Source organism: Diadema antillarum, unplaced genomic scaffold (assembly GCF_040938485.1).
Source record: "Diadema antillarum isolate AM-2024a unplaced genomic scaffold, OU_Dant_1.0 seq00000693_RagTag, whole genome shotgun sequence".
NCBI lineage: Eukaryota > Metazoa > Echinodermata > Echinoidea > Diadematoida > Diadematidae > Diadema > Diadema antillarum.
In genome coordinates, this window is record NW_027271598.1 from 2,399,482 (window position 1) to 2,413,619 (window position 14,138).

General features: G+C 41.8%; 1 protein-coding gene across 1 annotated transcript in view; it reads right to left on the reverse strand.

The window, feature by feature from the left end:
* LOC139737420 (extracellular matrix protein 3-like) overlaps positions 1–14,138 on the reverse strand; it is a 187,138-nt gene that overhangs the window by 71,245 nt on the left and 101,755 nt on the right. The gene's annotated exons all lie outside the window — the stretch shown is intronic.

The following is a 14,138-nucleotide window of genomic DNA, read 5'->3' on the forward strand; positions in this document are numbered from 1 at the left end:
TTATATCTCCAGTACTCTATGGTGCAGAGTCAATTGTAGCTGGTGCCTCAACTATTATCAGAGTTCGGGTGAAATTGGCAGCATTGAATCCAGGCAATTAATTTAAGGGAAAAAAAAGTATCTAAAATGCTATCGATTTTCCCTTTTGAGTGTGTTAGGATGTGACTTCTATCACAAAACTTAAGAGAGGTGAACCGAACCATGCCAGAAAATTTAGACAGTTTTTACGCTCGATATGGCAGCTGCATTAGAGAAACACAACATATACAGATTGCAGGTATACAGTTGCAGATTAGATTTCTAGTATCATTGAAAACTGGCAAACAACAGAAAAAAAAAAATTGAAAAAAAATTGTACTTTAAAATAAAATCACTTGAAACTTTCAGAGCAGACAGACACACCACTATAAGAGAAGGGAGGGCTGATCTCTGGATTCTGACATGGTTACGAACATAGGAAGGAGTGGCAAGAGAGAGAGAGAGAGAGAGAGAGAGAGAGAAGGAACATACACAGACTCATCACGGATACACGTCTTGCAGTTGAAACAACATGGTAATGTTGATGCAAGGGTTCAAACATTCAAATCTTGATGCCTATCGCTTTATCAAATAGCCACTTCCAGAGTCAATAGGAGAGCGAAGGAAGGGGGTGGGGACGAGAAGGGCCCCTACCTCTCCTCACATTTTGATTCCGATGATCCACAACAACCTTAGACCAAAAGTGCTCCTCAGCTATTACCCCCCCCCCCCCAATCTTTTTCGCTCATATCCTTCTTTGTCCCACTTTTAATACATCTTATCCTGTAACCCTTCATCCCCTCAATAATATTTAGATAGCTCCAGAGTAATGTCCTACTGTTCCCAGTTCAGACACTCTCCTACCAAGGAGCTAGTGTTTGAAGCTCCTTGCTTCTACCAGGCCAGTGGGAGCTGTTTACTGTAATGTACCTGCCAGTGCTTGTATGGCCCAAATCTTTCAAAATGTTGTACTATTTGTAGAAATTCTCACAATGGAATTTGCTATCCTCTGTCCTATGGATGAATACCAAGCATAGCACACTAGCTACAGTGTAATTCTTCCATAAATATGTGAACTCAAAACAGGTGCAAATCAAAATTTACAATGTTTGTCTGTTCATTGGTATTTGGATCTGCTACTCATTCCTAACCCCCCCCCCCCATGCCTCACATGAAATACTGCACTGTATTACATTAAAGAAGAAATAACAATGTGCTTGTGTGTTTTGTGAATACAAATATTAGAGAAATAACAACAGTAATAATTGTTACTTGTGTTGTCATGGTGACATGAAACTCGTGGGACAGCCAGTACTTCAAAATCTATTTTTAAAACAGGACATGAGTGAGGAAAAGAGGCAGGGAGCTCAAAGTTTTATTCATCTCTATATTTCATCTTTATTCTCTGTTTTCCCTACAAGATTTCAGTTGGCTGGGTCGGAAATCTCAGTGGTCTTCTCCAGGTTTGGACTTGAGTGCTTATTTAAATGATTCAATTTACTCTAGAATTGTCTTCAGCGACAATTCTTCTCATCAGCCCGGAATCACACATAGTTGCGATGCTGCATACTATAGCTGTCTATGAGAGCCAAGTAGACCTGTAACAAAGGGCAATTCTGTTTTGGATGGAGTTCTTTTTCTTTCCTTTCCACCTCCCCCCCCCCCCCCCCCCCACAGAAGCACAAAGAGAGGTACTTTTTAGAAGGAAAGGTAAGAAAAAGGTGGTTTGTGGTCAGAATTCACATATAAAGGGAGATCATTCCACGAGTCAAGCAAGGCCTTGTAAGTCCAGTAGCCAAGCATTCAGTCCAGCAGAATCACTGCTCATCTTCTATCTGTCTGTGGTATGGAACGGCGCCCACCAAGAGTGGACTGCAATAATTACGTGCAGCACCATCACTCAACCAGACCCACTGACTCTCAGAGACAATGGAAGCACACACAAAAAAAGAAAGGCTCAGTCCTAGAATTTGTTTGTGTGTGTGCATATATGTGTGCTTGTGTGCGTGGAGGTGCGTTCAGGGCTGGGGTGGGAAGGAAGGGGTCAAAAATACTTCAATTGTATAAAAAGAGACATTAAATATAAAGTGGGACAGATTCTGAGGTCATTGTGAACCCCCATCCCCACCCCAATCAATTTCCAATTTGGTTACACTATTTCAAGTCTTAACAATGCCCAACAACTATTTGTTCCGTAACACCGTAACTGCCACTCTTCAATAATTGAGCGACCCCCAATATTACTCTCAATGGTGCCATGCGCACTTCTTTTATATCCTGTCGTTCGCGGCCGCAGCAAGGGACCAAGCGGTTTGTGGTGGATTGGTCCCACTGAGCACCATCGGTCGGATAGAGTTCGTTTCTTATTACGGTCATTTTACTGCCATTTCACTGCCACGATGTCTACATGTGTGGCAATCTCTTAGGGACAAAGTGATTTGAACTTTGTGCTGCAGAGTAAGACAGAGACAGACAGACAGACAGACAGACAGACAGACAAATAAACAAACAAACAGACAGACAGACAGAGGGTATTGACTGCAGCAAAGACAGGTGACATCACACGTAAGGGGAAGACCCATGATACCATCTTCACCTGATGTGGACATGCCAGTTGCAGCTTTTAAGTAACAACAGGATATTCCACTTCGTCCAACATACACAAAGGTTCTCTCTGGTGATTGTGAGGCGCTTACCCCCATCCCCCTCCACACCTCACAAGATAAGCTGTGTGCTGGTGAATGTTTTCAGTCCACACAAGGCATTAATGATTATCATGCATGATATGCTCAAGCTGTTCACAGTATTTGCGAAGTCAATGTGACTAATCCGTGGGAGTCTGGTCGTCTTCCAATCGAATGTAACCTATCCAGTCACCTTTGAAGGACCGGACAGTCAAAAAGTGTCAAAAGGCATACACGAATAGTAATTTATCTCACTGGGTCTTGAGTTTTTCTCTTTCACACAAGCCTTTTACAACACCAAGAACTTTTCTTGTGTTCATGTTGAGCAATTGACAAGGTATGAGTGTACATGAGGCAGATTTCTCATTTCCCATCTCAGCACAGCATGCATTCTTCCTATCATAAGTGTGCAACTACCCACCTCCCCAACCCCCCCCCCCAAAAAAAAAAACAAAGAGTCTCCAATCTTATTTGTTTGTTTTTCACTAATTCTAATGAAACCACCACTTCAATGTTTGTTCAGTAACCTCTAAAACTCAACACTTCACTTGTGAGTTGGTATTTCCACCGAGAGCACACCTCCGCACAAAAACAAACAAATGAACAAACAAACAAACAACCTCACTTCAATGGGCTTTCGCAGAATATGTATTCATTTACTTATTTACTTTGGGGAGTCTTTTTTTTTCAGCCTGACAGCAATACCAGCCAATACATGTCCTTGAGACATCCCGCTGGAGTGATGGGGGATGCTTTCTCACTGGGATCAGGATCAGGCTGTCAACTCTAGCTAGTGACTTCATAATGACCTCGGTCGGAGATACATAACTTTCCACACTCCTCCTCAAAGAGAAGACGGTTTATAGACCCAACATTTTCGATTTCAAATAAAAGGTATTTCATGTGAACTGAACAACAGATCACCAGTGATCAGTCGTCTGTGCCTCATTATCCAACAAGCTTCAATGCATGACATCACACCAGTCATTCCAATTCACCTGTCAAATCAATTTTTTTCCTTCCTTTTTTTCCCCCCTTTTTGTGACCACTGTCAGTTACCCCGCCATCACAAGCGCATCCTACACCTCCCTGACTTTCTTTTACGCTATCACCTATGGCTTCTTGCGAGTTTTCTACAGCACAGCTGACTTAAGAACTTAATTGGAGGGACTCCATCCAAAACCCAGTGAGCCTTGCTATTGAATCCTTTCAAATTTGACTGATTTTCTGGCAATAAGAAATTGGGAGGGTTTTCAGGGGCCCCCAGGAGGATTGTAAAAACTCCACTGGAAGTGCCGAATTTTGTACCCTTGGGGAGAAGAGGGCTTATGATAGTGTGAAAGCTGCAAACTTTTCATTAACACTATAGGCTTGTACGGCTGATATCCCAAATTGGGAGGCATCAATTCTCGTAATGCCAAATTTTTCATGCTTGGTGGTTGACATGAGACAGAGTCCTCTCATGCATACTACCAAAATCCCTGCTATTCCAAAAGTTTGGAATTCACCATTCTCTAAGAATATCTACCTGATTAGTCACCACGGTAGGAGCATTGTAGTATCACCAGCAATAGTTGCATCATCTAGCCCATGGTTGAAACATGATACAATATGCCAATTGAATAAAAAAAGCAGGAAGATTGCCAAGCTACTTATAGCAAAGCAGCAGCAGGCACACTTTTCTGGAAATATCACAGAAATCATGGGTTGTATATCATGAGAAATCCACCAGGATTGAAAGGTATCGCCTCAATTCTGCCTGCACCCTGTCCTCTGGCTTTACGGCAAATCTCCCCACATTACATGACCACACAGCAAAGCGCAGGCGACAGACAACAAAAACGCTTGTTATCTCAGATGCCATTACTTTGCAATGGTTGCTCGCAACATGAGTGCGACAGGTCAAGAGAGGCTATTAATAAATCACTCGCATTGTCAAACTCCCAATGTTTTCTGAGACCACTGCGATGCCGATTGCACACGGGTAGCCCCAGGTGTCGGCGGCACCGAATGCAGCTTCCGGATGCCTCCGTTTATTTATTCAACCTCACGATATCTCCATTCATTTCTCATAAATTGTCGCTGCCGCAAATCCACAGACAAATAGGCGGGGACTTTGTTGTATCCGCTGCTCAAATTCAGCTGTATTTAACCCATTCACTCCATAACCATCCAGCACATCAGTTCATTCTTCATTCAATAGTTGCCTGCCAATAAACCATAACTGCCCATTTTTCTTTTAAAAGTTCCTTTACACAAGTCATTTGAGCAGGGAATGAAAATATTATTATGAAATGCAACCGAATCGCACAAGTCAATTTCTGGTTGAAGCCCCATTTAACCTGAGTGATATCTAAATTAAAATGTCAAGCTTTCTGTAACACCACGCCCCATAGGAACACATCTACATTGTGTCTTTTGTTCTTGGGTTTGACAGTTTGACTGACACCTGACAAAAGGTTTTATTTGAATGGAAAGTGCAAATATTCCATGCACTCCTCCGAGTAAGAAGAGAAGGGGTAGGGAAAGGATTCTTGTTTGCGACATCTCTAAAACCTCTCAACATGAGGCAAGCAGCATGCCCTGCAGCAAAAGTGTTCCTCCCTTTTATCTTTTCTTCTTGGGTTAGAACATGTCCCCCAGCAGATCCCTGTAACTTCAAACATGTCCCACATAGAATACAAATAGTTCATGATCCATTGAAATAATCTTGTATTCAGAACAAAGTCTTCAATTCATCGTAAAGTCTTAGCATGATATCACACAGTATACATCTTTTCCTAAATGCAAGATTTTTCAGTTAATCACTCACAAAAAGGAATAAGAATTATAAGAGCAGATCACAGTTTTTATTGCCACTGTACAAGGGCCTTTCACAAAAGGCCAATAAGTGGTATTTACCAATAAAGTGCTTTCCATTAATGATACGTTTCGGGGAATTCAGGAACCCATTTTAATTAGAGGAAGGCTTCTTTGATCAAATTAACTCCATTAATTAGACAGAAGTTGCTTGGCATATGAATAAGGGAGTAGGGCCTATTCCTTCAGTGAAAATAGGAACACATACACTTGTACACACACACACACATTAATACTGAGGCTTCAGGGTAAAAGAAGAAGAGGAGGTGGGGTATTAAAAAAAAAGTTGCATGCAGTCCTGAAAAGGTCAAGTTCGCAGACACTGCCTGAAGAGGATGCTATAATTTCCTTTGAAGAAACAGGGTAAGAAAAAAGAAGAGAATGAATAAAAAAAAATGGGGGAGGGAAAAATAGCAGCTCCAGTGTGCACGTAGAGCGTATCACTCGCACATGACGTTAATGAGTCTATCCCAGCCAGCATTACGCCTGATCTCCTGGTTGGGACTAGCTCTTTTCGATAAGAGTTGGGGGAGATCGATGGTGGCTGCACAAAAGCAGAAGACTGACTGATAAAATAAAAGGGGGACAGTGTTGTCTGCTGTCTTGGAGCCAGACAAGAGCTTTGTTTGGGAACTGCAAGTGAGCCTCCCCCGGAAGCTAACTCTCACCTTGTATCATCAATTGATGGAGAATGGGTATAATGGGGGTGCCATTAAACTGATTGACAGGCTCATTCATCTAGACCCTTTCTAATTGGGGTTAATCCGCCAATCTAATGCAATTGACCCACTACCCAGCAGGTGCTAAACGAAGATATTACAGGCGGTGACGTTCAAGGCAAAACAAAAAGTGTTGATGAATCCAACAGGCATGGCTTGCGGTGATGTCTTCCTAGAAGCAAATTGACATCTCTCATTGGCTATGTTCAAGTGAATTCTATCATCATTTGCCTTCCTAGACCCATGCAAGCTTTCTTCAGGAGAGATTGGGTTGGCATTTCTAGTATACCTGGTGTGTCCCCACTGTAAACTCAACTGGATGTTCATCAAAACCCCCAAATGTCAATGACACGGCTTTTTGCTAATTACATGTTCACCCCTGTCAAGTACAGCCTTGATCTGGGGCAGACAGTCCTCACCTGCAATGCACCTGCACAGTGAGTCTCATCACTGTCCCAAATGACATCACAATTAATCATCAGATGATACACACACTTGACACAAAACCAACCGCAGGAAACAGAAGCCAGCTAGGAAAGTTCTATCACTATATACACAAGTTAAAAACTATATAATCGTGGTTCATACAGCTTTGATATAGGGCCTACAACTCTGACTTCCCTTTTTTTGTTCGCCTGAAAAGACGTAACTCGGAAAGGGGTATGTTTACTAACACATTCTGCGCAGTCCAAACATATGTACCCGAGGGGTGGACGATTGAGTGGCCAGAAGTGACCGACCCACTGAAATACGGCTTGCTTACACTTCTCTGCCTTACAAGCCACAGCCCGGTAATGGACGAAACAAGAATAATTTTTGGCTTCAATTTGTTTGCACAGAAGAGGTTAACAACGGGATGAGGGAAGTGGACATAAATTTCACAGAAAACAAGCTGGGGAGCTTTCAGTACGTTCCAAGGTCTGGTGCCATAAACCTTCCCTTTGATGTTTGAATTACATACTTGACCTCCAAGGAAAAGAAAAGAGGAATAACCACAGGGAGCGGGGAGGGGGACTGGGGACGCTTGTTAGACTGCTCTTTTGCACCATTCTGTTTTTTTATGAGATTTATATAGGCCTCCTTGAATCAACTGCCCTGCCAGTTCAGCACTGCTACCGACATGCAGAGTTCAAGTGTCAGCACCAACTATTCTGTTGCAGAGCAATATTTCAGTCACACAGCCATTCCCCCCTCCCCCCCCCTCCCATCCAAAGCCATCATTACTCAAGGAAAAATCATCTTTTTAAAACTGTTTACAAAGTCATTCCAGACAGCCTCCCTTTTGTTTAAAAGAAGTGCCTGCAGACAAGGAGTAGTAAACATACTCAGGATATGACCCAGAGAGAGAAATCATCTTCATCTGACCTTTAACCCTTATGATTTTCAGGGGGGGGGGGAGGTAAGTGGGAAGACCTCAGGCAGACACAATTGGTAGTAAGTATTTGAGGGATACTCTTTTTCTTTTGAAAAAAAAAATTCTCCTCTTTTTGAGGATGATAGCAAGGAATACCCATTGGACAAGACACATCCAAATCTCCAGCGGCCAGTATGGCAGAGGTGAAAGTTAAGAGATGATTGAGGATTAATCCTTTCTGTGATTTCATCTCCTCGATAGTTTGAGAGCAGTCACACGGAACAAATGAGAAATTTAGAAAAGCCCCTCACAGCTGCTAATACAGTTCATGTCTGCACAGGCTGGCCGTGTGTTTGCTGAATTGGATGGAAGGTTCAGAAATAGTTTGGGGCTATACATCATCTTGTTCAAACAAACGCAGTCTGTGCGCGGAGCTCCAGGACAGGATCGGAACAAGAAAAATAAACGCCATGTCGGCATAACTGAAGAAGATATGATAACGACAAGACATGGCAATCATATTTTGCATACATGGTTGAGGCTTGGCTGCACACTGGAAATGGCAGCCCCTTCAATCAGTGGATGTCTGTGCTCTTAAAGTGGGAAAAAAATCATCAGCCTCCACTTCTATTCCATATCTCTCAGCAATTCAAATTCAATCAAATATGGATTCGAAAACAAAGTGTGCATGCATGCATACAGTGACAGCACAAGTGGATCACACACATGGCCTATAGGTTGCAACAAAGGCTGCATGGATAAACTTCTCACAAAAAGCAAATCAAAGCTCCTATGGAGAGACACACACATAAATCACTGCAGAGCAACATTTGCAGCCGTTGCCCAGCAACTGCCAGCAAGAGTCATGAACTCCAAGCCCATAAACACTGACACCGAAACTAGTCTGCGGCATACACATTATGGGTATAAAGGAGTCGTTCTGCTGATACCAAGTCATTCACCATGTTTAGTACATGTACATCATGACAGTTTATATGCTTGTCCTTCCTTATCAGCTCCTCTCTTTGTGACATCATTCTTGGACGGTTGGCATGAGCGGAGGATGAGGGTAGAAGCTCTCCGCCGTCTCTAGCACCCGTTGGTCAGCAACGAAGAAGGGACTTTGAACGAGGAGAGGTCATCACTGTATGTCAAGCCAAGAAACAGGAGGACATGGACACAAGGCGCGATTGTAACTGCTCCTGAAAAAATGCTTCATTGCAATTAGCTGTCATCACCGCTGCGGCTTTTTTTCATCAAGGACTGAGGACGGACAGCAAAGGGGTATCCCTGGAATGTCATTAACTCTGTGATTACGCAAAAACACGACACATGATCCAGAGCCTGCCTCCAACCTCAAAAATTTGAAATACAATGACAACTAGTTTATATGAATGTAATATTTCAGAGCTATCTAGTCCCTGCTCAGAAAATTTTAAATACCCCTTTTACTTTTTCATCAGTTCTTTTTTTCCTTGGAGTAATGGTATTCAGAGCCATAAAACTGACTTCTCATAAGATCTTGATCTCTCACAGCACTAAGGGACTCCATTTAGTCATTGTAGCCTAATACATTATTTTTCTGTTACTCCCATTCTGAAAACTACATTCTAAAAACTATGTCAGCTCTAATTCTATGATCAAACAGACTCCGTAAGGTTTCTCGGATGTCTCTTTATCAAAATCATTTCCTGCGAGTTCTAAATCTAAACTGACTAATCAGAGGTACATAAAACATCAGAGGCATATATTATGGAGACAACACGCCACCAGTGTGTCAATCTGAGCACACTGGGGGCAGTTTCCTGGTCTGAGGGGGGATATTTGACTTTCGAACTACAAATAGCATTTTTCCCAGGGATGGCTTATTAGATCACATCTTAGCGCTTCCTCACGAGCGCAGTAATGCTTGTCCCCACGCAAATTGGTGTATCCGCATCTTTGGGGTATTTTCGGGGGACACCGATGCACCCCGCTGGATCATTCCAGGTATTCTTTGAATGGAAAATTGGATGCAGCACAAAAGTGGCACATTCATCTTTCATTGTTTAGATATGCTTCAATATGAACGAAGCAAATGTTCCATAATTGACTTAATAATATCTAATGGTTGTTGAGTGAGAACGACAACTTCAGTGAAGAGCTCTACCAGCAGGGTCGACAACAACTTGGGATGCTTTTCGTCACCGCTCCCTGCATCATCCAAACCACTTTCTCAGAGTCTTGTCAACTGCAGATGTTCTTCTTTATGAATTAGGAGGATGCGTGTGTGTGCGTGTGCGTGCGTGTGCGTGTGCGTGTGCGTGTGCGTGTGCGTGTGCGTGCGTGCGTGCGTGCGTGCGTGTGTGTGTGTGTGTGTGGATCTGTGTATGTGTGTGCATGGATTTGTGTATGTGTGTGCATTCACGTGCATATTGGGGTGAGGGGGAGGGGTGTGGGTACTGCATGTTTCCAGTGACATCACTAGTCACCTTCAAGCATATCTAAAAATGGTAAATGCAATAATTGACATTTAGCTATCCTCGAACACAAACACTTTTGTACAAATTGTACCTACATCACAGTGATCAAACACTGGAGCTTGACAAGTTCAAAAGAACCTGCTTGCCTCCCTTAATTTCCTCTTCACTTTCCTCTTTGTATTTTCAGCCCCTGAGATAGTAGGTAAAGATTCCCTTGGATGAGTTTGCTGGACCCCCCTCCACCTGATTCACTGGACTAGAAGCTGAGTTAATTGGATAAAGAGTGAGCTTGATCTTGTTGAGAGTGTCTTCTGCACTAAGAGATACCTGGCTGCAGTGTTATCACTATCCAATGATCCCCTCAGCACACAGCTTGAGGGCATAGCTAAATATTACCACCAGCAGAAAAGCTCTGGAGGTCAGGACATTACAGTCTACAAGGGAAGAGGGGGGGGGGGGAGGAAGGGGGAGGGTGAATAGAGCGAGAGTGTGCTGAGAATTATTGTGACTTATAAACAAAAAATCTCATAAATCATGTACCATGTGTATTCATTCTCTCCCTACAGTATAGGCCTCTACCTGCTAATATGCATGGGTCATACTGTAAAACCAGAAATTTTTGTATTCATGAAATTTTCTCCAATCTTGCGAGGAGCCAAGATTTGTGAAATTTGAATAGATGCAAAAGTGCTTGTCTACACTATGCATTGAATGCCAGTGGCAATTCACAAAAATTGAATTGTTAGCCCATACGTGTAGGCCTACCACCATCTTGTACCCCATTCCAAAATCACACCATTTCTAGTTCTACTAGAATATTGCCAAAGCCACCAAAGCAGCCACAAAACTGCTGTGGCTGTAATTGCGTAATGATCTCTGCACAATATTACTTCAGATAATCTCTTCTTCTTTCTTTTTTTTTTTTCTTGTCAGTGCAACTAACCTATTTCTGTTCCGGCTTTTGGTCTCTCATTTGTTTTGCTTGTTGGGAAGGCTGGGAGCATAGAGTTTGACTTCCTCCATTCATGGGGGTATTCAGGTCGAATATTGGATAACCTCTTGTGGGTGCAGCTCTTCCTTTTTTTTTTTCTGTTGCCACTCCGCCAGTTTTCCTTAGAGCTGCACTGGGGGATTAGCCCAGCACTTATTCCCTGTGAAAGAGGCTTAGTTCATGGCCATTTGGCAGGCGGAATTGACCAAGCCCCTGGGCCACTGCATATAGATTCTTTTCCAAGGGTGTGAGTGTAAAGGCACGCCATATATTAAAGAACTATTCCTGCATCCTCAGGCCCCATGCAGTGGAACCCCCAAATCTCCCCGCCGAACTGTCAAATACGTTTGCAGCATCGCACATTCGTACTCACTCACTTGCTTCAAATATTTACATTGCAGGACCTTTCAGGCCAACTAAGTCTTTCTTTCTTTCACAGCCAATAGCTCAAATCCAAGTTAGCTTGAGAATGCATTGGCTGAAAGCCATGGCTATACCCTTGTACAATAACTTTTAATAGCTATTGCAGAGAGCACTGGTGTTTTGGGAGTGTACAATGGAATCTCCAGATCAGGTGCTCATAACTAACAGTTGAAAGCTTTGAATCTTCAGATCTCCATTTGAATATCACCATAAAAAGTGAGAGATAGATAATCTTTATCCTTTCTTTACCAATTGAAGGTGTCCCCCCCCCCCACACCTACAGCCATTTTACTTAGTACACACTTGACTCTGATGGATATACACACACATACACATAAACACACCTCTACTCACTTTTCAGAAAAGGAGCTATAAAGACATTCACTAACCTTGTCACTCTTTCACCTTTTTGTGTTCAGGGAAAAGAAAAAAGAAAGACAAGATGTGTGACTGGCTCTTGAAATACCTTGTACTGGTACTGACAAAGTTAATGCTCATGGAGGACAGAGGGTTTTGATGTGAAATATGGAAGATCACAGCTATTGGTTGTTTATTGTTTACAAACTTGCACTTCCCTTGGAGTAAACTTCCTCAACCACAATCTTTGAAAGCATTTTTGTACGTGCTTCTAATACAGCTGCAGCCAAAAATGATAATAAACATTTTCAATTCTAGATAAAGAGGACTCAATAAAAGGGGGATATCAAACTATGCTCTGCATGGCAACTGTCATAAATAACAAGAAAATGGGGGTTAGTGGAATGGCTAATGGAAATGACAAGTATCTTTACTCCTATCATGTGGTTATTTCTCTTCTAGAGCAGATGATTCAGAATGAGAAATCCATGGCAACTGCAAATGGAATGGGACGCATAAGAACTCTCTACGGACTCCTGCAGGACATCTGCCGACCATAGCATCACGTGTATCAAATTGGCAACACTTGATGATGAAAAGTCGGAATCGTTTCATCGCAGGGCTTTCTTCTCATCCACAAGCCCTAACAACTGATCGACAAACAGGATGTCATGATGCACGGAATTTCCACTCCCCAGATAGTTGCATCCTTTTCTGTTTACCGCTAGTTTTTTATACATCTTTCTCTCCCTCTATTTCTCCTTTGAAGACAACCCAGCCGATGCAATAAAGATCAACTGGCTGTAGCTATTTCAGTTTGACTCTTATCTATGTTTGAATTCTGCAAGGGGGTGGGCACCAAGGAAGGCATGAGTATCAAAGTCATTCATACGAAGGAAGTGTGTCTAGACAAAACTGGAATAATGTTTTTAATCTTTTTTTCGGACTTACATTGTTCGTGCCAAAAGACCATGACTGGAGGAGAAGTACAAATGTTCTCTTGGGTGACGTGTCCAATCCTTAAAATCTGATTTATCTCACTTCTTCCCACGGAAGTTCTCTTGCTGAAAAGTTCTTTAAAAAAAAAATTAAGTATGCAAATCATGGCTACCACTGATAAGTTTGCTTGAAAATTGTTCACTATTTGTTTAGAAAAAAAAGGAGGGAATGCATTAAAAAAAAAATGGTAGAAACATATCTTGTGTGACCCAGATTTTTCACCACTCTGAGCTCAATACAAGGTGGTACATGGATGCTGTAACATTTTTCTTTCTCTTTTCTTCCTTTGCTCCCATTTTGCTACAATTTGGCCCTCGCTCCGCTTGAGGTCTTCATTTGAATGGTTTTTATGCCACTGTAAGGACCGGAGCATTGTTACCTGTTGATCACGGTAGGCGGAGGGGATAAACAAGAAAAGTGAGATTAGATTTTCTGCAAACAACTTGAGGCTCCCAATCCATAATGTGTGATTTTGCCTTTATATACCTTCCAGTCACAGTTTGACTTTTTTTTTCTTTACTTCATTCTATCACAGAATATCTTTTCTACATATTTAGAACAACTACAATATGCCATTTCACAGCTGGTTTTCTCTCTCTCTCCCTTCCACTAAAAAAAAGTCACATGTAAACAATTGCAACACAAGAGTTCAAGAGGGGTGCTTTCAGAAGTCTACAGCCCTTGAAATTGGCCTTCTTGCAAAATTAGACCAGAAGTCATCTCGAACTTCTGTACAATTGGGAGAGAGCACAAGGTTATGTTTGCACAGAGGCCTGTGGTATGACAGCCGAAACTGTTGAAAGTTCTGTTACTTTTATGCGGCCTTTGCCATACCATGATAAATGTCCCCCATTGGCAAATCTGGAATAACATCTCCAATTTAACAAACAAAAAAAAGATATATATATATATATATATATATATATATATATATATATATATATATATATATATATATATGCCTACATACCTATGTGATATATACCTCTGTAACTATGATCTACTTCACGGCATCATTATATTCTAATGCAATCCTCATGACAAAATAACTCAGGCAATACTGATCACATTTTAATAATTTTCAATCGATTCAACCTTTTAATGGCAAGCAGAATTCAAATCTAGAAATAATAGATTAAAACAAATATATATATATATATATATATATTTCACTCTAATAATGCATATCCAAAACATTCAAATATAAGGTCTCAAATATTGTGAATGTGTACGCGTCCACTAATGGAAGAAGGTTCACTAGCTGCTTGTGTT